At 52.9% G+C, this 24009-nt stretch overlaps 1 protein-coding gene across 9 annotated transcripts in view; it reads left to right on the plus strand.

The window, feature by feature from the left end:
- The window catches only part of RASSF8 (Ras association domain family member 8), a 94649-nt gene that overhangs the window by 46661 nt on the left and 23979 nt on the right, over positions 1 to 24009 (plus strand). The window contains exon 1 of one of the 9 annotated variants that reach the window (XM_089304713.1): positions 13557 to 13942. The exons of the other annotated variants lie outside the window; for them this stretch is intronic. The gene's annotated coding sequence lies outside the window, so the exon portion shown is untranslated. Of the gene's footprint in view, positions 1 to 13556; positions 13943 to 24009 lie in introns of those variants that run through there. 9 annotated transcript variants of the gene reach the window in all.

Raw genomic sequence — 24009 nt, forward strand, 5'->3', positions numbered from 1 at the left:
AGATTATTCCCACTCTCGTAGATGCAAGGGACCCAAGCAAGCACTTGGGCCATCTTCTGCTGTTTTCCCAGGTGCATTAGCAAGGAGCTGGATTGGAAGTGGAGCAGCCGGGGTGCACACTGGTACCCATATGGGATGCCAGCACTGGGGCGGTGGCTTTACCCGCTATGCCACAGCACCGGCCCCTAGACCCTTTTTTGACTCTTTGTGTTCACTGTTCCTTAGCCCTAACAAATTGAAGAATCATTATTCACGTTTTAGAGCCAAGGAAAACTAGTAACTTGTTTATAGTCCTACATCTACAGAGTGGTATTGGCAGGACTTGAACTGACCACTGCATTGCGTTCTTAACCAACATCTTCCGTACTAGGGATGGTAAAAGTGAGTCACGTGTTTGCTGTTTGCCTGTGCCGTGGCAGACATGACCAATTGATCACGGTGCGTGTCCTTGCTAAGCCTGATAATCCGTTTCAGCCAGAGTTGCTAGGCAAGAGTCAAAACATAGGCACCATCCTTGGCTGGCTGTCTCGTGATGAACTTTCTCCTAAATTTCATTGGGAAAACAATAAAAAAGATTAATTAGTGCTTTGTTTCATAGGAGGAAGAAACGCGTGTGTGTGACAGCTGAGTTTAACACAGGCACCTCCGAGTTTGGTAACATTGTAGCAGTCCCGGGGATGTAGAGTTTTTCAGGGCAAGCCTGAAAAATTACTGAGTCATCACGTGTGTTTAGCTGAAGATGGTTTCTCATCTGCATATTTGAAATAAACAAATTTTGGCAGTGCCAGAGGGTTGTTACAAGGAGAATTAGGTCTTTTTTTCTGTAGCCAGCAGGAACTGGCTGTGAAGTCATGGCATTCTAGGGATAGACTGAGATAGTAATCCTTTAAGACTTGACTGAAAACCCCATGTGATGGCATTCATTGTGGAAATAAAAACTCGTTCGAATTGGGAGTACCCTCTCTCTGCCTCCTTCCTCTCTTGATTCTGTTTCTTTTGAAATGTGCCAGCGTGGATATCGTTTGAAGACGGCATTTTTTAAAAATCCCATATATGGCCAGCGCGATGTCCCGGCCTCTCTGCAGATCCCTTGCTACGAGGGCTACTCTTGGCACAGGGATCGGGCGAAGGGGTCGAGGCAGCGCCAGCCGTACCCAGGCTCGTAAATCCTGGTCCCTGCCTGCTGCCTGGTGTGTGGATTTCTTACAGTACTCTCTCCACGGTTGTCCCCTGAAATCTGACACAGCACGGAGAAGCAGCAGATGACACACACTCATCGACAGGCCAGCCGGCCAGCAGAGAGCCCGAGGTGAGCTTTAGTCCCGGCTCTTGTGCGAGGCCCCGGAAAACTGCTTTTATCTTCCGTGTGTTATCTCTAAGGCCTGTAACCTTCTGCCTTAAGTTACACACTGCAGCTTGCAAAGAAATGGAGATTTTTTTCCCCCAGCTTATTTTTATAGTAATGTTGTTGAGGGAGGAACATAGAGCTTTGCTTTGGAAGAAATGCCGATTTAAGTGTGTTTTGGAAAAAATAAGTGAAATTAAGTGGGAGGGTGCATGAGTGCGTCCCTAGCTGCACTCCGCCTGTCCTCGGGGAGGCCGGCTCGCTCGCTCCCTGATGACGGTGGGCCTGGCTCTGCTTGCTTGAAATCAGGAGGCACTGCTTCCCTGCCCCCACCACAGACCCCACGGCTCTGACTAATGACGACTTCCAAGTGCCCGTGGCCGGCCGGGGCTTATAATTTGTTCCCAGATCACTGATTATCTTTATTTTCGTCCTGTATTTCATCTGTCTAGCGGTCATATTCCCCCAGATGGGAAGGTCAGGACCTCAGCGAAAGAGTTTGCTTAACTAGCGGCAGGCAGAGCCTCTGCTGGGGAGCATGGGAAATTCATTCATTTCGCGTTTGGTTTGCACTTTGAAAACCCTGGAGGTTGAGGGCTGTTGGCTCTCTGTTTTCTGTTTGTCTCGTTGCGTTTGGGTTGGGTTATCGGCCAGGTCTGCCTGGCCGGGAGCTCTTACCAGAGCTTACTTGGCGTTGTCACCAGAGAGTAGGTCCTTTAGCTTCTCCCTGGCCTCAGGTTTTCAAGAGCTCACTCCAGTAACCTTGGAGTGTCCCGTCCCATCCGGGTATTTCCTGGCAGTTAACTGATCTCATGTTCCATTGCAGAAAGTCGCAGTCTGGAGCCCTGGTCGGACAGGGCTCCTTCTTGCTGCTGGTCGTCCCTGTCAGGTCTGCGAGAAAGAGCGTTATCGGCTGCCAGGCGCTGCACGGGTGTACACTGAGTGGGCAGCTGGGCAGCCGTGCTAGGTCCTTACTGAGACAAAATACAAAAATGGGGGAAAATCATCCACAACCTCTATCCGAGCGTTCAGTTGCTGGGCAGGTTGTTTGCTGGCCCCTGTCCATGCCAGTCCAGATGATGTGTGGAGATGGCTTCTGTTTCTTCACATTGCGTGATGCTACGTGGTTTGTGTCCATCCTGTGGCGTGGAAGTTCATGTACAAGGACATCATTTTTCTGTACTTGCATTAACAAGACTGCATAGATAATGAAAATGCTGTCTGCAGCTCAGTGGTTGAGAACTGTCCTTTTTTCTTTTTTGGTTTCTAGCAGTTGGTAAAGGGACCCAACCCTTCGCTTCCTCTGCTGTGTTCATCCTACGTAGGTTTTTCTTTTTTCATGAAAGTATACGTTTTTGCTTCGTACTTTTAGATTTAGTATTTTCAGCTGGAATTGTTTTCTCTAGGTGAATATCTTTTAAATCTAGAAACTCTTCTGGTTTTTGATATTTTGGCTTTTCCTATGGGAATGAAAATCTATACAGCTATAAGTAAACTTCGTTAACCACAGAGATTTTCCGGGTTCTTTCTCTTTTTATTAATTCAGTCCTGTTGGTTGCTGGTAGGGATGTTTATCGTAAGGTGCACATTGAGCAGTTTGAAGACAGATTTCCACCACGCATCCATTGCATATGCCTGTGCATCGGATTAGGGCCTGTCCAGGGGAGAAACCACGTGGCAGTTGGGACAGGGAGTATCTAGTATAAAAGTCTGTACCTGTGACAGGCGATGGAGAGTTAGAGATAGGTAGGTAAGAGGGGAAGAGTGCTCTAGCGAGAGAAGCACCATCAGGTGCAGTGTGTGGGCTGGGGTCTCAGCAGCCACCGCCCCGGGGCTGGGAGCGAACACTCAGCAGACAGGACCCGGTGTCTGGCGAGAGGGCCCGGCTGTGGCTCCCGAGATGGCAGGGAGGTCCCAGCAGGGCCTTTTGCTGACGGAACTCACCAGCCGTGCAGCTCGCCAGAGACACATCCTGCAAAAGCCACCCACGCCGGGAGCCGGGAGCCCTCTGCTCGTTGCTGGCTTTTGTACACTGCACGAGCGGGTGCTGGGGCCGCCACCCCCGGCGCCTCTGGAGCAGCTGAGCAGGTGCTGTGGAAGCAGAACCCCGTCCGCTGGGGACGGGACGGCCCGCGCGGCCCGTGCTGGGCGGGTACGTGCCTGTCCAGGTCGCTTCCCTAGGAGAGGCAGAAAGGACGAAGCCGGCGCCGGGAGGCCGTGGTGGGCATCCAGCCCGGTCTCAGAGGTCCCCGGATGAAAGCAACGTCCCACTTCCCTGTGGGCTCTGCTCCTGGGTGGGACACAGCTTGATTGCTTTCTCCTGAACTGGGAGCTGCGAGAACTGCTAGACAGAAAGCAGAAGCAAAATCCGTGCCCTTGAAAACGCAAAGCACAACGCAAGAGCACTTGATAAAGGCAGCCACGGCCCCAGCCTTAGCAGCCGGAGTGTGCCTGCGACCCCTCAGAGGGAGGTGCAGTTGCACGGAGACTGGGAACTCCTGAGCAGAACCAGCAGGGTAGGGCTGCGGGCGGAGCCGTGCTGGCCGTGCTGGGCCCGTGCCACTCCAAGGGAAGATGGCCTCGAATGGGCTGGGCCAGGCTGGGGGCATTGTCACACCCCCCCCCCCCCCGCGCGCGCCCTGAAGACATCTACAGGGTGCTGGCGGCTTTGATCTGGTGCCAGGCTGTGTGTCCGTTGGTGGCCTCTTGGCGAGAGAACTGCTTGTTGATTGGCTTGAGAAACTACGTGCAGGCACACCCAGTAAGCTTGCCTCTTGTCAGCAGTGGCCCGAATGCTGGCGAATGCCATCCATCCATGCCTTCTGGCACAATGAGACTGCTAGGGTGGTGACGTCCAGCCGGTCTCCCGGGTCCCCTGTGGGTGACACAGAAGGGACCGTGGGGAGCTGGTCGGCTCAGGTTATCGCGGGGCGGTCACCCCTGTGCCTAGGTCGGTGGCTCCTGGTGACCCGCAGACTGCAGAGGGTCAGCGGAGGCGGCTCGCCCGCCGGGATGGGGAGCTCCCGCTGTGGGTGTGCCTTCGGAGCAGCCTGGCTGAGAGCACTGGCATGTCCCTGGGGCCAGGACGGCAGCCACCAGCACGAGTAGAGCGTTGCTCCTGAGTGAGTCTAGGAATGCGGTTTTTTTTTTTTTCCTTAAGAAAGTAGGGTCATGAAAAGTAAGACTTTTTAATGGTATAATAAACACAGCAGGAACTAGTAAAAGAGGAGTTCAAGAATGTTTCTGAGAATTAGCAATAATCGGAATATGTGTATTTCCTAAATTGCCGACCTTAATGAGCGCAGCAGCCATTTGCATGCAAAAGTTATGAAATTAGGCGCTAGAGAAGAATGGAGTCTGGCGCATTGTAGCCATCACTCTTAGAAAGGATGTCAGTGCAGCACAGCCTCAGTGCTTTGTGCCTCTCCGAGCAGACAGAACCATGTGAGTGTCCTTCATGCATAAACGGGTGTGGAAATGTGGAGCTGTATACAGTCATGTTTATTTATAACAAATATTGGGATACATTTGAAAACCTAGGAGAATTAGTCACGCTGTTTACTTCTAGAAGCTTCTTCCTCCTACCTTGAAATACAGAAACGAGGGGCCAGCGCTGACTGCGGCCCAGCGGGTAAAGCGGCCACCTGCAGCGCCAGCATCTGAGTTTCAGCTGCTCCATCTCCTATCCTGCTCCCTGCTAACGTGCCTGAGAGCAGCAGAAAAAGGCCCATGTGTTTGTGCCCCTGCCACCCATGTGGGAGACCCGGATGGAGTTCCTGGCTCCTGGCTCCAGCCTGGCCCAGCCCAAGCCATTGTGGCCATTTAGGGAATAAACCAGCGGGTGAAAGACTTCTTCCCCCTCTATCTGTAAGTCTGCCTTTCAGATAAATAAATATTTTTTGAAGATTTATTTATTTGAAAGTCAATGTTACAGAGAAAGAGAGGCAGAAAGAGAGAAGAGAGAAAGAGACATATTCCATCCGCTGGTTCACTCCCCAAATGGCCCCAACAGCCAGAGCTGAGCTGAGCTGAAGCCAGGAGCCAGGAGCTTCATCCCTGTCTCCCATGTGGGTGCAGGGGTCAAAGCACTTGGGTCATCTTCCACTGCTTTCCCAGGCATGTTGGCAGGAAGCTGGATTGGAAGTGGAGCAGCCAGGACCCAAACAGGTGCACATATGGGATGACAGTGCCACAGGTGGTGGCTTTACCCGCTACAGCACCATAAATAAATCTTGAAAAGCAAAAAGTGCAGAAACTGGAGCTCTACTTTGAGACTGGCAAGAAGGGACGCTTCACGGCAAAGCAGATAAATTTAGTGAAAACTGTTCGAGGAGGGAAAAATTGAAGTCCCTGGAAATTCTCCTAAGGGCATACAGCAAATGAAGAAAACGTAACACACAGTGAGAACAGTGAGCCTGGCGCATAAGCCACGCCCCCCACTCTGCGACGATTGGAGTTTGTCCTTTCCATGACTGATGGCGAAATTCAATTGCCGCTGTAATGGTAGAAGAGGGCAGACCTGCAGCAGGCAGGTTGATGCCCTTGAAGGCCAGGTTCCTGTGCCGCCTTAGCCTCTCCTGCCTTTCTCCCCTCCACCACATGAGGGCGCTGCAGCAGCGCCCTCTCCCACGTTGCTGCTCTGGTCCTGGGCTTCCCAGCCGCCAGTGCTATGAGCCAGGAGCGTTCTGTGTGTTGCAGGTTGCCCAGTGTCAGGTGTTCTCTTCCCGCAGCACACAGGGTACTGAGTCAGGCTCCATCCCTGCACCACACCCCCCACCCCAGCGGGACAGGCGCTCCCCTCCCAGCAAGCATAGCTAAGAAGATGGGCTTTCTTCTCGTGGAGCCCGGTGCAGACAGACTGTACCCTCCAGCTTCGGGCCATGGAGACTACGTTCCAGGTGAATATGGCTTCCCGTCTTCGCCCAGGCCCCAGCTCAGGGACCCCAGCCACCTGCCCCCACCTTGCTCACAAGGCAGAAGTTGCACTCCAGGAGGAGAAAGCCACAGATGCCCCTGCAGGCCTCAGAGCCGTGGTTCAGAGATTCTGCCCAGTGAGGGAGGCGGTCAGTGCATGGGTCAGTCCGTGAGAAGAGAGAGCGCTAAGCGCTCCCCAGAGGAACTGGCTCTAATTGAGACGCAGTGTGCTTCACAAAGCAAGGGGCATGTGGGTGGTAAGCAAATAAGAGGTGGCTGCTGCTCCTCTGTGGCTGCATTCAGCACAGGCCATCAGGTCACAAAGAGAAAATCGGGGAAGGAGCTCAAAAGAGCCCTCCTGGGGTCAGCACAAACCTCAAAAGACTGACCTGAGAGAGCTGCCCCCGCCCCTACGTGGGTCTGGTTGGATCGGACTGGAAGCAAGTTACACAGCGAGCAAGGCGGAAAACGAATCAGCCAGCCATTAGCAGAGCCCCAGAGCTGGCATGGTACCCTGTGGGGCAGGCAGCTCAGCGGGAGAGATGTGCAAAGAGACTGCCATTCCTGGTGCCTGTGTGCAGACCCAAGGCCGTGCCCTCTTGGGAGGCCCCCCCCCCCCCAGGCTTCACACAGCGTGAAGAGATTTCCCAAAATAAATAGTCACATAACAAATGAACAAACAGAAACAAGCCGAGAGGGGGAGGAAGGGTGTCAGCATCTAGAGCAGATGCAGTATGTTAGCTAAAATGTCCAGGTTTCAGCAAAAAGAGGAGAGTATGCCCCTTGCACAAGAAAACCAGTGCATGTCAGAAAGTATCTGTGAAGGCATCCAGAAGTCAAGTTTAACATAAAAGGGTCACAGGAGGCCATTACGTAGACAGTGAGAACAGAAGAAAATCACGCTTGCAGAAGGCAGGGAAGCTGTTACAACAGCATTTGACCAAAGTGACCCCATCAACAGAGAGATGGACATTACCAAAAGGGAGCAGATTGAACAAATTCAAAAGTATAACAACAGAAATAGAGAATTCTCTAGAGAGACTGTACAGTACATGTTCATTGAACAAACAATAGATGAAATTCAGAAAACATTTCCATTTGTAGTAGTATCAAAACCAGGGAAAAAATGCTTAGGGATGAGTTTCATACAAGGATTTTAGAAGGTACACACTGAAAATTTGCTGAAAGAAATTAAAGAAGACGCAAATAAGGAAAACATATCCCATGTTCATGGATACACTGGATGTCCACATGCAAAAGAAGTTGGACTCCTGTCTCACACCATATTTGAAAATTAAGTGATCAAAGATTTAAATGTAAGAAGTAAAATGATAAAACTTATAGAAATAAACCCTCTTGTCTCTGAATTAGGTGGTGGTTCTTTAGGTAAGACATCAAAAGTACAAGCAACAAAAGAAAAAATAGATCAACTAGACATCAGCTGTGCATAGTCTCATCTCTAGAGTGTGTAAGACAGCTCAGTGGAAAAAAGAGAAAAAAATGATAAATAGTCCAGTTAGAAAAAAAGGCAATGGATCTAAACACCCGTTTCCCCAAAAAAGACCCAAATAGCCAATGCGGCAGTGAAAATATGTTTACCTTCTTAGCCCTCAGGCAGATGGCAAATCCAAACCAAAGTGAGAGACCACTTCATGCCTCCACACTGGCTATAATAGAAAATAGCAAGTGATGGTGACATCCGGTGGAAAGAGTGGGTATATAAGGTGGTGCAGCCACTTTGGCACTCACTCGGGATGTGAAGCAGAGTTCCCGTAGGGCCCAGCGCTTGTACCCGTAGGCATGGACTCAAGTGCAGGTAAAACACAGATCCATGGCAAAGGCTGTACACGGGTGCTCAGAGTAGCATGATTCCTAACAGCCAAAACAGGGGAGCAACCCAGATGCCCTGAACGGATAAATCGGTGTGGAACAGCCACCCTCTGGAAGGTTATCTGGCCATAGAAAAGAGTGAGTTGTTGACATGTGATGCAGCATCAGCACACCTTGAAAGCATTCCCGGTTAAAGAAACCAGTCACTTGTGGCCACAAGTCACGCGCTTCCGTTCCCACACAGTGTCTGTGGGAGGCAGGTCATAGGGGCTGGAGTGCTGGTGGGAAGTGAAAGGAGCCAGTGGGTGTGAGGTTTGTTGTTGTCCTTGGGCTGGTGGATAATGAGGATTTTTGACATGGCCGCGGCCGCGGTGACGGTTGCTCAGTGTTAGGGATAGTTTAAAAACGATCAAGTTATGTGCTCTAAATGGGTGAATTACGGGGCCTGCTAGTGATACCTCAGCAGAGCTGTTGAAACAAACAGCACAGGCAGTTCACCACCAGGTGTGATTTCAGCAGCAAGGAGGTGGCAGGTCAGCAGGCCTTTGCTTAAAGAGACGGATTTCAATTTAAAAACATGGGCAAATGAATGGGCATGTGTTGGGTTAAAGTTTAACCTATGAAGTATCTCCTTGTCATGCTTCTGCCGTATGGTCGTGACCTTGGAGCTGGGAACTTCCCGGAGACTGTGTGAAAGTCATTTGTCATTAAATGGTTCAGAAAAACCCAGCACTGGCTGCCACGTGGACCCGTAGCTAGTAAGGGGATGCCGCGGCAGCACCTTGGGTGACCCAGGAGAGGCGCTGGGAGAAGGACCCAGGACAGCGCTGACGTCGGCCTATAGGAGAGCAGCCCCAGACGGGGACAGACAGTGACCGGAAAGGCAGGAGAAGCCACGGAAGAGTGCGGGGTTAGAAGACTGAGGGTGTTGGCCAGCGAGCAAGGCGCTGGTGCGGTTCTCTGGGGCCGAGAAGGGCAGAATACGCCGGATGGCGTGGCCTCAGGTGCCAGTGCAGCCGTTCCAGCCGTGTCAGTGGGGAGCCACGGAGAGACCTGGCCGACTGGGCTGAAGGCAGACACACACACTCGGTGGCCACCGTGTGGGAGTTTAACTTCTGGTGAGTACAGTCGTTGTCCAGGGAGCGCGTTCTCCTTCCCAGGGTTCTGTGGGATTGTTGGTGATTTTGTTTTCTGAGCCTTTTCCCGTCTCGAGTGTTGTGTGTAGACCGTGTTTTTTTCCCTCTGTTCTTGGGGAAGAAAGTCGCTGGGAAGCCGGCACCTCTCCGGTGCCCTGACCACACCTGCCACCGCCCTGCTCAGTACTCTGCCTCTTGGAATTCGCTTTGGTGCTCAGGGGTTGAGAAGTGAAGAGTGGTTTGCCAGGGCTTAACCCCTTGGTAACCGTGAGAGCCCTTGCAGAACCGTCCCTTGGCTGCACACGTGACATTACGACCCAGCGCTGCAGCCCTGAGATTTTCCTTCTGCCCATAGCCGAGGAAGTTGAACCAACAGAAGAGAAGGTGGACGCGCCCGTCCCTACGGGACTTGACTTGAGAGACTGGAAACTCGGTGGTCTAGCCCCCTTGGACTCCAGTCTCTCCCTCTCCACCAGACAAGGACAGTGAGCCTTGGAAGAGCCTTAAAGCCACGTTGGCTACACAGAGCTTCAATCCGACCTGCAGAACCAATTGGAAGAAGCACTGTTGGGTTAGAACTTCAGAGTGTCAGGGGTGGTTACGTTGATAAAGCAGTCGCATGCCTGGAAACCCCCTCCAGATCTCTCCGTCCTGTCTCCCACAGGGCGGCGGCGGCTCTGCGAGTCTGTGTCCCCCCCGGGGACCCGCATCCCCAGCCCGTCGGCCTCCCAGGCTACTCTCAGTGCTCCCGTCTTACACTCCCGGCGCTGTCTGCTCTCGGGGGGCGGAGGGGGGCCGTCCTCAGAAGGCTTCCGGTGGGGAGACCACCGGGGTATTGCCGGCCCCTGGGTCTGTGCCCCCCGACAAGTAACACAGTCGGCAGCAGGCGCTTCAGAAGCCCTGCTTGCCATCTCTCTGGGGGAGGGCGACCCCTGGTGGCTAAAACCGCAAGGCCCAAGTTCAAGAGGCGGTTGCTTCTGGGCTCCAGTGGCGTTCCTCGGTTGGTGTCTTGCCCCTTTCCGCGATGTGCCGGGTTCTTTTGCTGCCTTGGTTAACGCTGCTTCCTTTGTCCCTTGTCCCACACCAGGGGACCCCAGTATTCATGATTCACCTTAACACAATACCCAAAAAATCTTTTCTCAACGTGCTTTCTTAACCAGCCCAACTCCCTAGCACTGTTTATGTTATTAAAACTCAAAACCTTCCCGGTGGCTTTAAATGTGCTCATTCTGTTAGAACAATCTTGCCTGTTGCTGAAAGAAGCTGTCGGCCTCAGGCTGTGCCCTTATAGTCCTCTTTTTAAAAAGACTGATTTTTTTGAGTGGCAGAGTGATCTTCCATCCACTGGTTCATTCCCCCCAGATGGCCACTATGGCTGGAGCTCAGCCAGGCCACATCCAGGAGCTTCACCCAGGTCTCCCACATGGGTGCAGGGGCCCAAGGACTTGGGCCATCTTCCGCTGCTTTCCCAGGCCAGTTGCAGGGAGCTGCATGGGAAGTGGAGCAGCCGGGACTCGAACTGTAGTCCATATGGGTGCCGGCACTGCGGGCAGCCCCTGGTCCTTTCTGTTGAACAGCCGTCTAAGCAGTATCGAATTGGTTACCTCTCAGAGGCGTGTACTCTGAGCTTGCTTAGTCTGTCATTGTATGACAGCACACTTGTCAGTTTCGTCTTCATGTCAGTCTTTGCTGGCTGCGTTATTTGTCCCTCAATTTGTTTGAAAAGGATTTAGGGCAACTTACAGAGAGGCATTCTGTTAAGGGAATAAAAAGGTAAAAATGAGAGAGAGGGGTAGAGTGTCTCCCTCCTGGGATGCAGATTACTATAGGAGTCTGAATTTTTTCAGCCGATTTTAATTCATTTGTTCTTGGACATGAATTGAAAAGGCATTATAGTGATTGTTAGTTGCGCTTAGTGATAAAAAAGTTTAGTCCCCATGAGTAAAACTGTTTTATTCAGGAGAAAAGGAAACCCAGTTTTGTTGCAGACACGATTTTCAGGGTTTTTCCCTGATGGAGTAAATCCTGCCGTGTTTGTCATCACTCACAGTCCCAGGCAGGGGGACCGTGAGGAGCAGAGATGACCCGGCCCTGCATCCTTGTTCTCGAGCTCTGTGGGCTCGGTGACTGCGGGGTGAGCTCGCCACTGGTCTGTGCAGGATCGGACACGCCCTGGCTGCACTACTGCAGTGCAGATACATCCCATCGAAACAGTGTCTCAGTGGCCTACAGTACTAAATAATGCGGAGGTTCTGTGGATTGTAGGGAAACGCTGATTGCTCACTGCTGTTCCCAGAAGAGCTTTATAAAGGATTGGTGCCGTCCTGAGACGCAGTCCTGTCCAGAACTCCTAACGCTGCAGTGTAGGCTGAGCACAGACGAGCAGTGGCGACAGAAATTCAGCAGATCAGCAGTAGCCAGTGTGTGTGTCACTGCTTTCCTGTCCTTGACAAAAGTGTTTGCTATCAAAGTATCCATTGGAGGGGCTGGCGCTGTGGCGCTATGAGTTAAAGCCCTGGCCTGCAGTGCCGGGATTCCTTCTCTGCGCCAGTTTAAGTCCCGGCTGCTCCACTTCTGATCCAGCTCTCTGCTGTGGCCTGGGAAGGCAGTGGAGGATGGCCCAAGTGCTTGGGCCCCTCCACCCACGTGGGAGACACTGAAGAAGCTGCTGGCTCCTGGCTTTGGATCTGCTCAGCTCTGGCCATTGCAGCCATTTGGGGAGTGAAGACTCTCTCTCTCTGCCTCTGCCTCTCTCTATAACTTTTTTTTTTTAAAAAGATTTATGTATTTATTTATTTGAAAGAGTTACACAGAGAAGGAGAGAGAGAGAGGTCTTCCATCCAATGGTCTATTCCCCAATTGGTCACAATGGCCACAGCTGTGCTGATCCGGAGCCAGGAGCTTCTTCTGGGTCTCCCATGTGGGTGCGGGGGCCCAAGGACTTGGGCCATCTTCTGCTTTCCAAGGCCATAGCAGAGAGCTGGATCGGAAGTGGAGCAGCTGGGACTTGAACTGGCGCCCATATGGGATGCCGGCAATGTAGCCAGCAGCTTTACCTGCTATGGCACAGCAATGGCCCCTCTGTAACTCTTTCAAATAAATAAAATAAATCTTAAACAAAATAGATAGTATCGGAAACTCCTCAGTATTCATTCATGCAGGGAGACAGGTGCCACGGCCGCCTTTGTGATGGAGAACTCAGAGGAGCAGCCTCGGCTCTGGGCCCCGGATGTCAGAGTTCCCCCTTCCGCGTTGTCGCCCAGGGAGAGGACCGCAGGGAATATTCCAGACTTTGCAGGCTGCGCACTCTGTGCCACTACTCCCCTCTCACCCGTGTACGCCGGTGAGCCTGTCACGTGCCGGCCCCTCGCACACAGTCATGGAAACGTGGAGCTGAAGCTAAGTCAGCGCCGCACACTGGGCCCTGCCTGTGTGTGTGGCGTGTGAATGCGTGGGCCCAAGACGCCCACGGGCATAAAGCCAGCAGCCTGCGTACCTGGAGCAACTTCCCCTGTCCTGGGGAGGGAGCGACTCACGCAGCATCCGGGGATGCTTGGGCAGCGCGTATCCGGGAACTCTCTGGCCTGCCCTGGGGAGTTTTCTGCTGAGCTTGTTTTGCTTGCAGGGTCCCTCTTCCCAGGGAGTCGGTAGCACCTCGCTGCCCGAGCTCATCCCTGCGTGTCACGGCTGCCCGAGCTCATCCCTGCGTGTCACGGCTGCCCGAGCTCATCCCTGCGTGTCACGGCTGCCCGAGCTCATCCCTGCGTGTCACGGTTCGCTCATTTGCATTTTCATGCATAAGCCATTCCCATGCCTTTTAGAAATCCGGGGCAGTGTTGTAGGTACTGCTGCTGTTTTTCCTGAAACGAGGTGGGAGACCTTGGGGTTAGGGTTGTGCGCTGAACTCTGTGTGTGTCTCCGTGGTAGGCTGTCCATCTTGGCGAGGAACTGTGGGATATGTGTACAAAGCAAGCCTCTGACGCTGTGACCATAGGAAAAACCTCCCAAAACCGGTTCCGAACCCTCTTTGAATCCCATCTCTGTGATGCAAAGGCACATCAGGGGGAAGTCTGTGACTCTGGTTACCGATCTGGCTTAAAGCTTTTGGCAAAATAGCTTAACTGAAAAATACTTACCAAGCAGTAAGTAGAAAGTTATTTAACAACAAGAACAAAAAAAGACAAGTATGCATGATCTCACTCGTGTGGCATCTCAAGAAGCTGGTCTCCTAGGTGGAGAGTGGAGGAGTGGGCAGCAGAGGCGGGGGAGGGGAGGGGCTGGTCAGCAGGTGCAGTGCTCCAGTTAGACAGGAGGAACAAGCTCTAGGGCTCTTGCACAGCGGAGCGGCTGTGGTGGGCAGTACTGCGTTAACTGTGGCTTCAGCCACTGCCCATGCACGGGCACTGCATATTGGAGTTCCAGTTTGGTGCCAGTCCCCGCTGCTCTCCTGATCCGGCTTCCTGCTAATATGCCTGCGAAGGGGGTGGGCGCTGTGGCATAGCAGGTAAAGCTGCCGCCTGTAATGCCGGCCTCCCATATGGGCACCAGTTCTAGTCCCAGCTGCTCCACTTCTGATCCAGCTCTCTACTATGGCCTGGGAAAGCAGTAGAAGATGGCCCAAGTCCTTGGGCCCCCGCACCCACATGGGAGACCCGGAAGAAGCTCCTGGCTCCTGGCTCCTGGCTTCGATTGGTGCAGCCAGTTGGGAAGTGAACCAGTAGGTAGAAGACCTCTCTCTCTATCTGCCTCTCTTTCTCTCTCTGTGTAACTCTGCCTTTCAAATAAATAAATAAATCTTTAAAAATATATATAAGCCTGTGAATACAGTGTAAAATGGCCCAGGTACTCAGGTCCCTGCCACCCGTGTGAGAGATCCAAATGGGGTTCCTGGCTTTGTCCTGGCACAGCCCCAGCTGTTTGAGGATCCATTGTTGGATGGATCTTGTTCTCTGGGCTTTCTCTGTCACTCTACCTTTGATCTGTTGTTATAAATTAGATACTTTTTCAGTAGTAATTTTTAGAAAGTTTTCGTATATAAACAGTTTAGAATAGCTTGTTTTTTTTTAATTTTAATGTGAGGAGGTCTTAGTCTTATTTAAAAGAGCCAAGATCACCATGAAATTAATATGCAGTAGAGTCCAGGAGAACCTGAATTTTTAAAATGTGTCTGTGTGTTAAGTGGTATCGCAGGGATAAGGAGTTGACAGTTTTTTGGTTTTTATCTCGGGTTTTGTGCTCCTAGGGCTCCGGTGGGTTGCCAGATTGTGTCTTTAAATCCCTTTTGATTGGCACAGGAGTCACAGCTGGGAGACCGCCCTCAGGGCCCGGGGTGTGAGGCGGCCTTGAGGGCTGTGCTGTCCGTGGGGAAGGGCAGAGCAGCCCGGAGTCCCAGGGTCCTGAACGCCGGCCTCTGGCAGATTCTGCACTAGGCGGTCAAGCTGCGGCTCCTGCTCACCCAGCGGTCCCACCGCGCCGCCGCCACACCTCGCCCGCTTTGGTCCCTATGCCCTGGAGAAAGTGAGCTCCTTAGAAATAAATGCAAAATTGAGCAGTTGTGGAATATGAACTTGTATCTTGTAAGTTGGGGCTTTTTTTTTTTTTAACATTTATTTATTTGAGAGGTAGAGTTACAGACAGTGAGAAGGGACAGAGAGAAAGGTCTTCCATCTGCTGGTTCACTCTCCAAATGGCCACAACGGCCGGAGCTAAACTGATCGGAATCCAGGAGCTTCTTCCGGGTTTCCTATGCAGGTGCAGGGTACCAAGGACTTGGGCCGTGTTCTGCTGCTTTCCCAGGCCATAGCAGAGAGCTGGAGTGGAAGACGGGCAGCTGGGACTAGAACTGGAGCCCATATGGGATGCCGGCACTGCAGGTGGAGGATTAACTTACTGAGCCACAGCACTGGCCCCAGGCTTATTCATAGAAATAGGGTAGAGTGGCCGGCGCCACAGCTCACTAGGCTAATCCTCCGCCTGCGGCGCCAGCACACCAGGTTCTAGTCCCAGTCGGGGCATCGGATTCTGTCCCGGTTGCCCCTCTTCCAGGCCAGCTCTCTGCTATGGCCCGGGAGTGCAGTGGAGGATGGCCCAAGTGCTTGGGCCCTGCACCCCATGGGAGACCAGGAGAAGCACCTGGCTCCTGCCATCAGGTCAGCGCGGTGCGCCGGCCGTGGCGGCCATTGGAGGGTGAACCAACGGCAAAGGAAGACCTTCCTCTCTGTCTCTTTCTCTCTCACTGTCCACTCTGCCTGTCAAAAAAAAAAAAAGAAAGAAAAAAGAAATAGGGTAGAGTATGTAGGTTTTAACTACCAAGAACCCAGGGTAGGTATTCACACAGCACCTAAGCCACCAACGTGGGACACGTGCATCCCGTAGTGGAATGCCTGGGTTCCAGCCCCAGCTCCACCGTCTGTTCAGCTTCTGCTAATGTGCACACTCAGAGACAGCAAGTGGTGGCTCAGGTACCTGCCTCCCTGCCCGGGCAGGAGGCCCACGTCAAGTTCCCAGCGGCCAGCTTTGGCCTGGCACAGTCCTGGCTAGTGCAGGCAATTGGGCAGCAAACAGGTGGATGGGAAGTGCGTGTGTCTCTCTGCCTCTCTCCTCCCTTCTCTCTCCGTGTGTGTGTGTGTGTGTGTGTGTGTGTGTGTGTGTTTCTGCCTTTCAAATAAATACCAACTTTGAACATCCCACTCGCAGCATGTATTCCTAAGTTGTACTTACTGAGTGACTCTCGTGCGTTGTTTTTTCGCGTGTGTATGACCAGCAGTGAGATGAGCGTTGGCACCCGCTGGCTCAGTGGCCTCAGGTGAGAGTTGCCCCAAGCAGGCAAGCCTGGTGGCCTGGACAGCCCTCCCGTGCCGGTGGCTGCCAGGATGCCTCTGTGGGCCCAGCGAGGACGCACACAGGCGGCAGGGTGGCGTGGATGCCGGGAAGGAGCCTCCGAGCTGAGCAAGGGCTGGGTCCTGCACCCCACGGCTGCCGTGTGTTCCCGCTCTGATTGGCCCCGGCCCGCGGTGACAGCAGTTTGCCCCGGAGGCCTCCCCTGCAGGTGGCACCTTTAATTCGTGGAGTCAGGTTTGGTGTCAGGACCTCGTGACCAGGGAGAGCAGCCTCAGTCCCTCTGGAAATAAAACTGACTACAGGTTAGAAACAAAGTATTGAAGACCACAAAAATAAATAAGCCTGGAAGTGTGGATCTGAGCATTTCCTGCAAGCATTTTACATTCCCCGGTGGCGAGCGCCCATAAATTCCGCCCGGTTCCACCTGCGTGCTCTCGGGCTCTCCCCGGGAACCCTGGCTTCTGAGCTGATCCGTCTAGAACCAGGTGTTTGGCGTGTTGGTGCCTCTGCAGCACACACCATCACTGCGCCCCAGGACATGCACACGCATGCACACACACAGACTCACATCACCATGGTGTCATGGCACCATGGGGGCAGGCGTTGTGTGCAGTGGGTTAAGCCGCCACCTGCAAGGCCAGCGTCCAAGATGAGCAGTGATCAAGTCCCAGCCACTCCAGTTCCCATCGAGCTCCCCACTAAGGCACCTGGGAAAGCAGTAGACAATGGCCCCAGTGCTGGGCCCCTGCACCCACGTGGGAGACCCGGATGGAGTTCCGGGCTCCGGGCTTCAGTGTGGCTCAGCGCTGGCTGTTGGCGCCAACTTGGGGAGTGAGCGAGTGGATGGAAGATCTCTCTCTCTCTCTCTCACTCTCTCTTCTCATCTCTTCCTCTCGCTCTCACTCTGCCATTCAAATAAATTAAATAAATAAATCTTAAAAAATAAATGCCCTCAATCAGTTTGGGGAAATAATTCAGGGCACTGTGTTACAATGTCTTGTAAACACACACAGGGATCTGAAAGCGAGCCCGTTGGGTGTGCCCGGTTCCCAGGCAGAGCCCGGTGGTGTGGTTGGCCAGCCTGGGCCGCTGCTCTGCCTCCGCTTGCTTTCTCCCACTCTGACCTTGGAGCCTCCTGGGCTTGCGGAGGTGCCGAGCTGCGTCCCCGCCGCCTCTCAGAGCTTGGTGGAGCCCCTGCAGCTGCCAGACCACCTTCCCTCACTGGGTTTTGAGCTCACTTGCTCTCGTTTTTTTCCTTTTCTTCGTGTTTAGACGGCACCCAGGACGTGAGGCCTTAGGAGCCTAGAACTGAACGCTGTGGGTGTTCCCTGGCTGGCTGCCCGGGTCAGGTTCAGAGACCGTGTTCCGACGGTCGCTCAGCCTGGCATCCCTGGAAAAATCAGCTTTGCTAGGTGCATGAGACCGCCCCTCCCTCTCCGTAGAATCTGCCCTGTCTGTCTGTCTCGGTCTCTCTGACCTCTGGGCTGGCTGCTCTGTCGTGCCTCGGGCTGGTGGGCATGCAGGGGGGCAGAGCTCTGACCTCAGTGCAGACCGCCCCCCCAGGGAAGCTGGGTGTTCAAGAAGCTAGGGCTGCAGCAGCCCGAGACTCCGTCGCCTTCCTGTGCCTTAACTCCAGAGCACACCCGTTGGGCCAGTTAACCTCAAATGTCTGGTGGGTGGTTTTTTTGGGGGGTGGGAGGGCAGGGAGAAGAGTGTGGGGGTCACAGAATGACGGCGGCAGCTGCTTTGCCTACCTTGGTGAATTCTCTGCGCGTTGACTTACCCATATTTGAATTTTCCTGGGGAGAGAGAAAGGAGAAGGAACTGGCTCGCTGGGCGGAACCTCTCGGCGGGCCCGGTACAGACAGGAACAGTCGGCGACCTCCGTTGGTTCTTCTCACCGTGTGAATTTCTTTTATAGTTTGCATTTATTTCTTGACTTGACAGGCAGAGAGAGAGAGGCCTCTTTGGCGTTCGTGTTTCTTTCCTGTGTAGTCGAGCATCACAGGCTGACGTGGTGGCGCTGTAACGGACACCACGCTTGCGGCTGACGTCACATCTCACAGGAAATCGGAATTTGTCTTCTTGGCTTTCATCATTCTCCCAGTGTGTTTCTCTGAGTGCTGCTCATTAACAGTGTCTGTTTTCTATTATGTTTTTGGTAATGTTCTTATGCTTCTGCTTTTCTGGTTGTGTAATCATAACCTTAAATATGTTCGTATTGATGTACAAAAAAAGAAAAAATCTATCTCCCTAAATAGGATTTTTTTATTCAGTGGCTAAGCACAGATAGTTGATTCCTTGCCTTTGGGCCCCCAAAATTGAACAATTTGACTCTCACCGTCGCTCTGCCACACGGAGGGGAAATTCTGAGCAGTGGGAAGCTTCCAGGATGGCCCCGCGAGGTCTGAGCCGGGCGGGTGGGAGGGGGTGCTGAAGGGACTCTCACCTGGGAGAGGGCCAGGTGTTGGTCTGGCCTTGGAAGGGGCAGAGCAGAGGAGGAGCTGCCTTTGCTGGTGGATTTGTGCCGCAGGAACGCGGGAGAGGAGGTCAGATCTGCCGCTTCCCCTGCGCTTGCGGGAGCAGCTGCGCGTGGAAGCCCGCTGGGTTAGTGGAACTGTCTTCTGGAATAAATGCAGGGGGTCCCCCACATCCGTGCAAAGTGTGTAGTATAACACTGTGCGTGGGTTTCAAAACAACGTGGCACCAGAGTCAGCCTTCGTCTTGCAGTTCCGCTTTCCGCAGTTGGGAAGTGCTCTCCGAGGGCTCTTGGTCGGTCAAAGTTGGTTTGCTGTCGGTTTTCCGGGTAAAGGAGGACACCTAGCACTCTAAGAATCCGTCATCTGGGCAACACGGAACGTATGTGGATAAATTTGAAACAGCGCGTCCGTGTGTTCCCGGGCTGAGGGGTGGGAGCCTCCGGGTGTCGATTTGTCTTCATAATCTTGGAGGAGTTCCTCAGGAGGTAATTTACAAACGCAAGCCTGAGCGAGGTGTGCAGAGTCAGTGCTGTTTACTTTCTCGATTCCTCTGTTTTGATTTCATTAAATGCCTCACATTCTTTTTATTAAAACCCTCCTGCATTTCTGGGGTAGCGTGTGTCTATCTTAACTTGGTGACATTGTGTCTGTGTTGATTAATTTATTTTTAGGGAGGAAGGAGCTGGGCTTACGTGATAAGGTGTTAACAGCTGTGTCAGGAGAGATTTAGACTTCACTGGTTGTGTTTTTTTTTTTTTTTTCCATTTCTAAGCTACAGCAGACATCACTTTGTATAATTTTTCTGTCTGCTCTTCCCTAACCATGAAGTCCTTGAGCATTGCCTTCACTGATTATTTAAAAAATAATATCCATAAAATTATTTCAGTTAGCTATTTTACATCAGCTCATGTGGAAGCCACAACATAAACTAATTCTGTGATGAAATAGTAGAAAGAAACAAATATATGACAGGCTAAGGAAAGTTTGAGTGGCTGACTCCTGGGTCCAAGTGTACAGTTCCTACTAGACCTCAGAAGTTAGGACAGAATTAACACAGGTGTTGAAGGGGGGTTTTCTGCACACTTTGGGAGGCACCGTCCTATATGCAGTGGTTGACGTTTTGTCTCTGCCACGACCATGGGAGCTGTGGTTGCTGGGGGCTAACTCGCAGGTGTTGCCTGCGTTATAGTACAGGGGCCAAGGCAGCTGCTCACGGAGCAGTGTCACAGATCTGCGCATGCGTCTACCTTTGACAGCTGTCATGAGCTCCCAGCAACTTTGCTCAGCAGAAGAACATGACACCACTGCTTGCTACAGCTCCCTAATGGTTGCTCAGAGCAAGCCGTGTGCTGGCACATGGAGCAGAAAGCATGTGGTTTTGTTTGTTTGTTTGTTTTAATATTTAATTTTTATTTGAAAGGCAGAGTTACAGAGAGAGAGGAGAGATAGAGAGATCTTCCAACCTCTGATTCACTCTCCAATTGGCCCCAACGGCCAGGGCTGGGCTGATCCGAAGCCAGGAGCTTCTTCTGGGTCCCCCATGTGGGTACGGGGGCCCAAGCAGTTGGGCCATCCTTCATTGCTTTCCCAGGCACATTCGCAGGGGGCCAGATCGGCGTGGAGCAGCCAGAATGCAAACCAGTGCCTGTATGGGATGCCAGCACTGTGGGTGGTGGCTTTACCTGCCACGCCACGGTGCCGGCAGCAGCTCGGGTTTTCTGCAGGAAGACTTGGACAGTAATGCCTGTCTTGAGCAGTGCAGCTGGCGTCAGGGCATGATGGGAGCACTGGGACTTCACAGGTGCTCAGGTATCTCTGGAGGGCCACAGAGCAGGCTGGGACCAGCACAGGAGGTTTCATTGCAAAGCAGATGGCTTCTTGTGGGTTCGTTTGGTTTTTTAAAAATTCTACAGCAAGAAATAGACCCTAATAATATACTCTTTTTATGTTCCTTGTTTAAGAGTTTTTATAAAGTCAAGTTGTGGGACTGGACGCCAGCATCCCATGAGCCCGGGGGTCAGCCCCAGCTTGCTGCTAGTGACCCTGGGAAAGCAGTGGAAGACAGCCTGAGTACTTGGGCCCCTGCACCCGTGTGGGAGACCCGGATGAAGCTCCTGGCTTCAGCCTGGCCCAGCCCTAGCCATCACTGCACTTGGAGAGGGAACCAGAGGGTGCAAGACCCATCTCTCTATCCCTCTCTGTGTATAATTCTGCCTTTCAAATAAAGATCTTTTAAAAAAGATTTTCAGAAGTCAGATTGTAGGATGCCATCTTGTTCTGCCTGCTGTAAGCATCAGCAACAATTAGTAAGAGTGGATCAGGCATGATTTTTGTTTGTTTAAAGATTTATTTATCTATTTATTTATTTGAAAGTCAGAGTTACACAGAGAAGAGAGGCAGAGAGAGAGACAGAGAGAGAGAGAGAGAGAGAGAGGTCTTCCATCCACTGGTTCACTCCCCAATTGGCCGCAATGGCCGGAGCTGCACCGATCCGAAGCCAGGAGCCAGGAGCTTCCTCCTGGTCTCCCATGAGGGTGCAGGGCCCAAGCACTTGGCCATCCTCCACTGCCTTCCCAGGCCACAGCAGAGAGCTGGACTGGAAGAGGAATAGCCGAAACCTGAACCGGCGCCCATATGGGATGCCGTTACTGCAGGTGGTAGCTTTGCCCGCTGCGCCACAGCGCCGGCCCCAACCGGGCAGTTTGTGCATGTTAGTGCTGCGTCTGTGCGTAGTCACCCCTTGCAGGCTCAGCTTGCACAGTTGTTCACAGGAGCAGCTCCCTCAGCGCCTTCTGTACTGCGCGCTTCACCTCAGTATGTGCAGAACTTGATCGTTCCGCTTCACTGGTGTGAGCGACGTGCGGAGCGGGGTGATTGTAGAGTGTCCCTGCCGGCGCCTGGGCACGCGCCGTGCTTGCGGGGGGTACTTGGGCCAGGCCTCAGCATTGTCTGCTCGGTGAGGGGACGGGTACTGGTTGGTGGCGAGAGGGTTGCCGGCTCTGAAAGCCAAGCTGTCTCACCCATTTGGTCTCACTGAACTGACATGAGTGACCTCACGCAGCTGGAGAGAGGGCGCCACGTGCCCCCCCCCAGGTTGGATGTCCTCAGCTTCCCTAGCGCCTCCCAGGCGGAGTCGTGATTGAAGAATACGGCAAAGCTGGAATGGTGGAGAGAAAGGGGAGAGAGAAGCAAGTCGCATGTACTGATCAGGGTGCGGTCTGTGTGCCTCGCTCGGGGCCCCCGCCGTGGAGGCTGGCCCCACCAGAGTCACTGAGTCCAGTCCTAGGGTCTGTCTAAAACCTGAAACCTGAGGATGACAGTAGGCAGGAAAAGGCTCGGGTGTACTTGATTTAATCAATGGGATGTGCAGTGTTTAGAATTGTCAGCTTTTGTATCCTTACTTTTTGTTAAGACTTATTTATTTAAAAGAGTTAAAAAAAAGATGGAGAGACAGAGAGAGAGAGAGAGAGAGAGATCTTCCATCCACTGGTTCACTCCCCAAATGGCCACAGCAGCCAAAGCTGCACCGATCCGAAACCAGTAGCCAGGAGCTTCTTCCGGGTCTCCCACACAGATGCAGGAGCCCAAGGACTTGGGCCATCTTCTACTGCTTTCCCAGGCCATAGCAGAGAGCTGGATGGGAAGTGGAGCATCTGGGACTGGAACCAGTGCCCCTTGTGGGATGCCTGCACTGCAGGCTGCGGCTTTACCTGCTACACCACAGCACCAGCCCCTCAGCGGTGAACTTTTTAAGACAGTCAGTCGAAGAAGAAGTACTGTGATGTAGACAAATCTCTGAAAGGAAGACGTGCACAAGTGTCTTTAGAGGAAATGCGTAATGGTGCCAGTGAGGACTTTTCACGTTAAAGAAGAGGCTGGCTCTGCTTTCTCTTTTGTTCTCATTGTCGCTGCAAATGAGACCTGACCGAGCTTACCCCTCTCCACCTGCTCACGGCTGGCAGTGTGTCTCCCATGCCTCCACGGGACATTCTGTGGATGTTGTGTGCCTTGTTTGCAAGCACCGCCGCCACGCGGAGTCCCAGATGGGCTGAGTGACTGTGAGCTGGTGAGTGGGGTCTGCGTCTGGCTGTGCGTTGTGCACCACCCCCCAGAGCCGCGGGACAGGACGATGGAGCCCAGCTCCCCTGCGGGGCCCTGCCAGCGCTTCTGTTCCCAGGCCCGCACTTCGGGAAGCACTCTCTCTGTACAGCCCAGGTTTGAGGTCCGCACCCCGCGCCGGGTTTGCCCTCCACCTTCTTATAACAGCACACTCTGACACCCACGCTGCAGGACTGCACTGGAGCAAAACAGTGGCTTTCCTAACGGGGAATCGTGTGTGATTGGGTTTCCAGAATTCTCCGGAACCAGCGTGTGGTCAGCGTTTGTCCTGAGCGCTGTGGTTCGAGGGCAGGTGACCGGTGACCGGCACCTGGGGCAGGTCTTCACAAACTCCCTGTGTGGACCAGGGTGGGTTTCTTACCTTCCTGCCACTTTTTCCTGGTTATTTCACTCTCTGTACTTGTCCTCCCACAACGTGCTCGGTCCTACCTCCCACGGGAAACTCGTACCCACTGGCAGTCCCCGGCCTCTCGGATTGACTGAACGTTCCCGAACTAAGACTGGTTTCACTGCAACAGCTCTTCTGCATAAGCTCACGTGCGGGCCTGGTTTTAGGGTGAGGCGGACTGAGCTCCAGGGGTTTTGTTGCTGTTTTTGGTGGGTTCTTTGTACGTCTCTGTGTTTGTTTTCAGAGCAAGCTCCCATCTCCTGGAGTACTGCCCAGATGCCTGCAGTGGCCAGGTCTGGGCTGGGCTGAAGACGGGAGCCAGGACCTCAGTTCAGGTCTTGGACATGGCCGTAACCCGCTGCCTCCCTGGGCTATGCTAGCAGGCAGCCAGAGGCAGGGGCCACGGCTGGGAGACATAGCGTCTCCAGCTGGTAGGCCAGACGCCCATGTCCTTAAGGACTTGGGTTTTTCTCTGTTTGTTTTTGTTGTGATCGGTTTTCTATTTCAATGAGGATTTTACTATCTGGTTATTAATAGTTGCAATAACTACGGTGCTGTGTACACCAGGTTCCTTGTGCTGAGCGTCTTTCTCTGTGAGGCCAGAAGCACTGGCAGCCGGTATCAGTGTTCTTTTGTTACAGCACCAGCCTGCCTGTGAAGGTCTAACTCAGGCCAAGCTGTCTCTTTGCTGTTTTTAAGAAGAATGCTCCGATACACAATGAGTGAAAGTAGCAATGAACAAAGTATCACAGTTGGCCATAAGCCACCTGTGAGTTTGCTTCTAGTCTCTAGTGAGTGATAGAATTTCCTCAGTAGCCTGGTGGTTACTATCATAAGAAAAAGTCTTTAAAAATACACAGTTGGGGGCTGGAACTGTGGCTCAGTGGATGAAAGCTGCCACCTGCCGTGCTGGCGTCCCACATGGGCACTGGTTCCGGCCCTTCTGATCCAACTCCC

This window comes from Oryctolagus cuniculus, chromosome 9 (assembly GCF_051225735.1).
Source record: "Oryctolagus cuniculus isolate XC-2025 breed Fujian yellow rabbit chromosome 9, ASM5122573v1, whole genome shotgun sequence".
In the NCBI taxonomy this organism is placed as follows: domain Eukaryota; kingdom Metazoa; phylum Chordata; class Mammalia; order Lagomorpha; family Leporidae; genus Oryctolagus; species Oryctolagus cuniculus.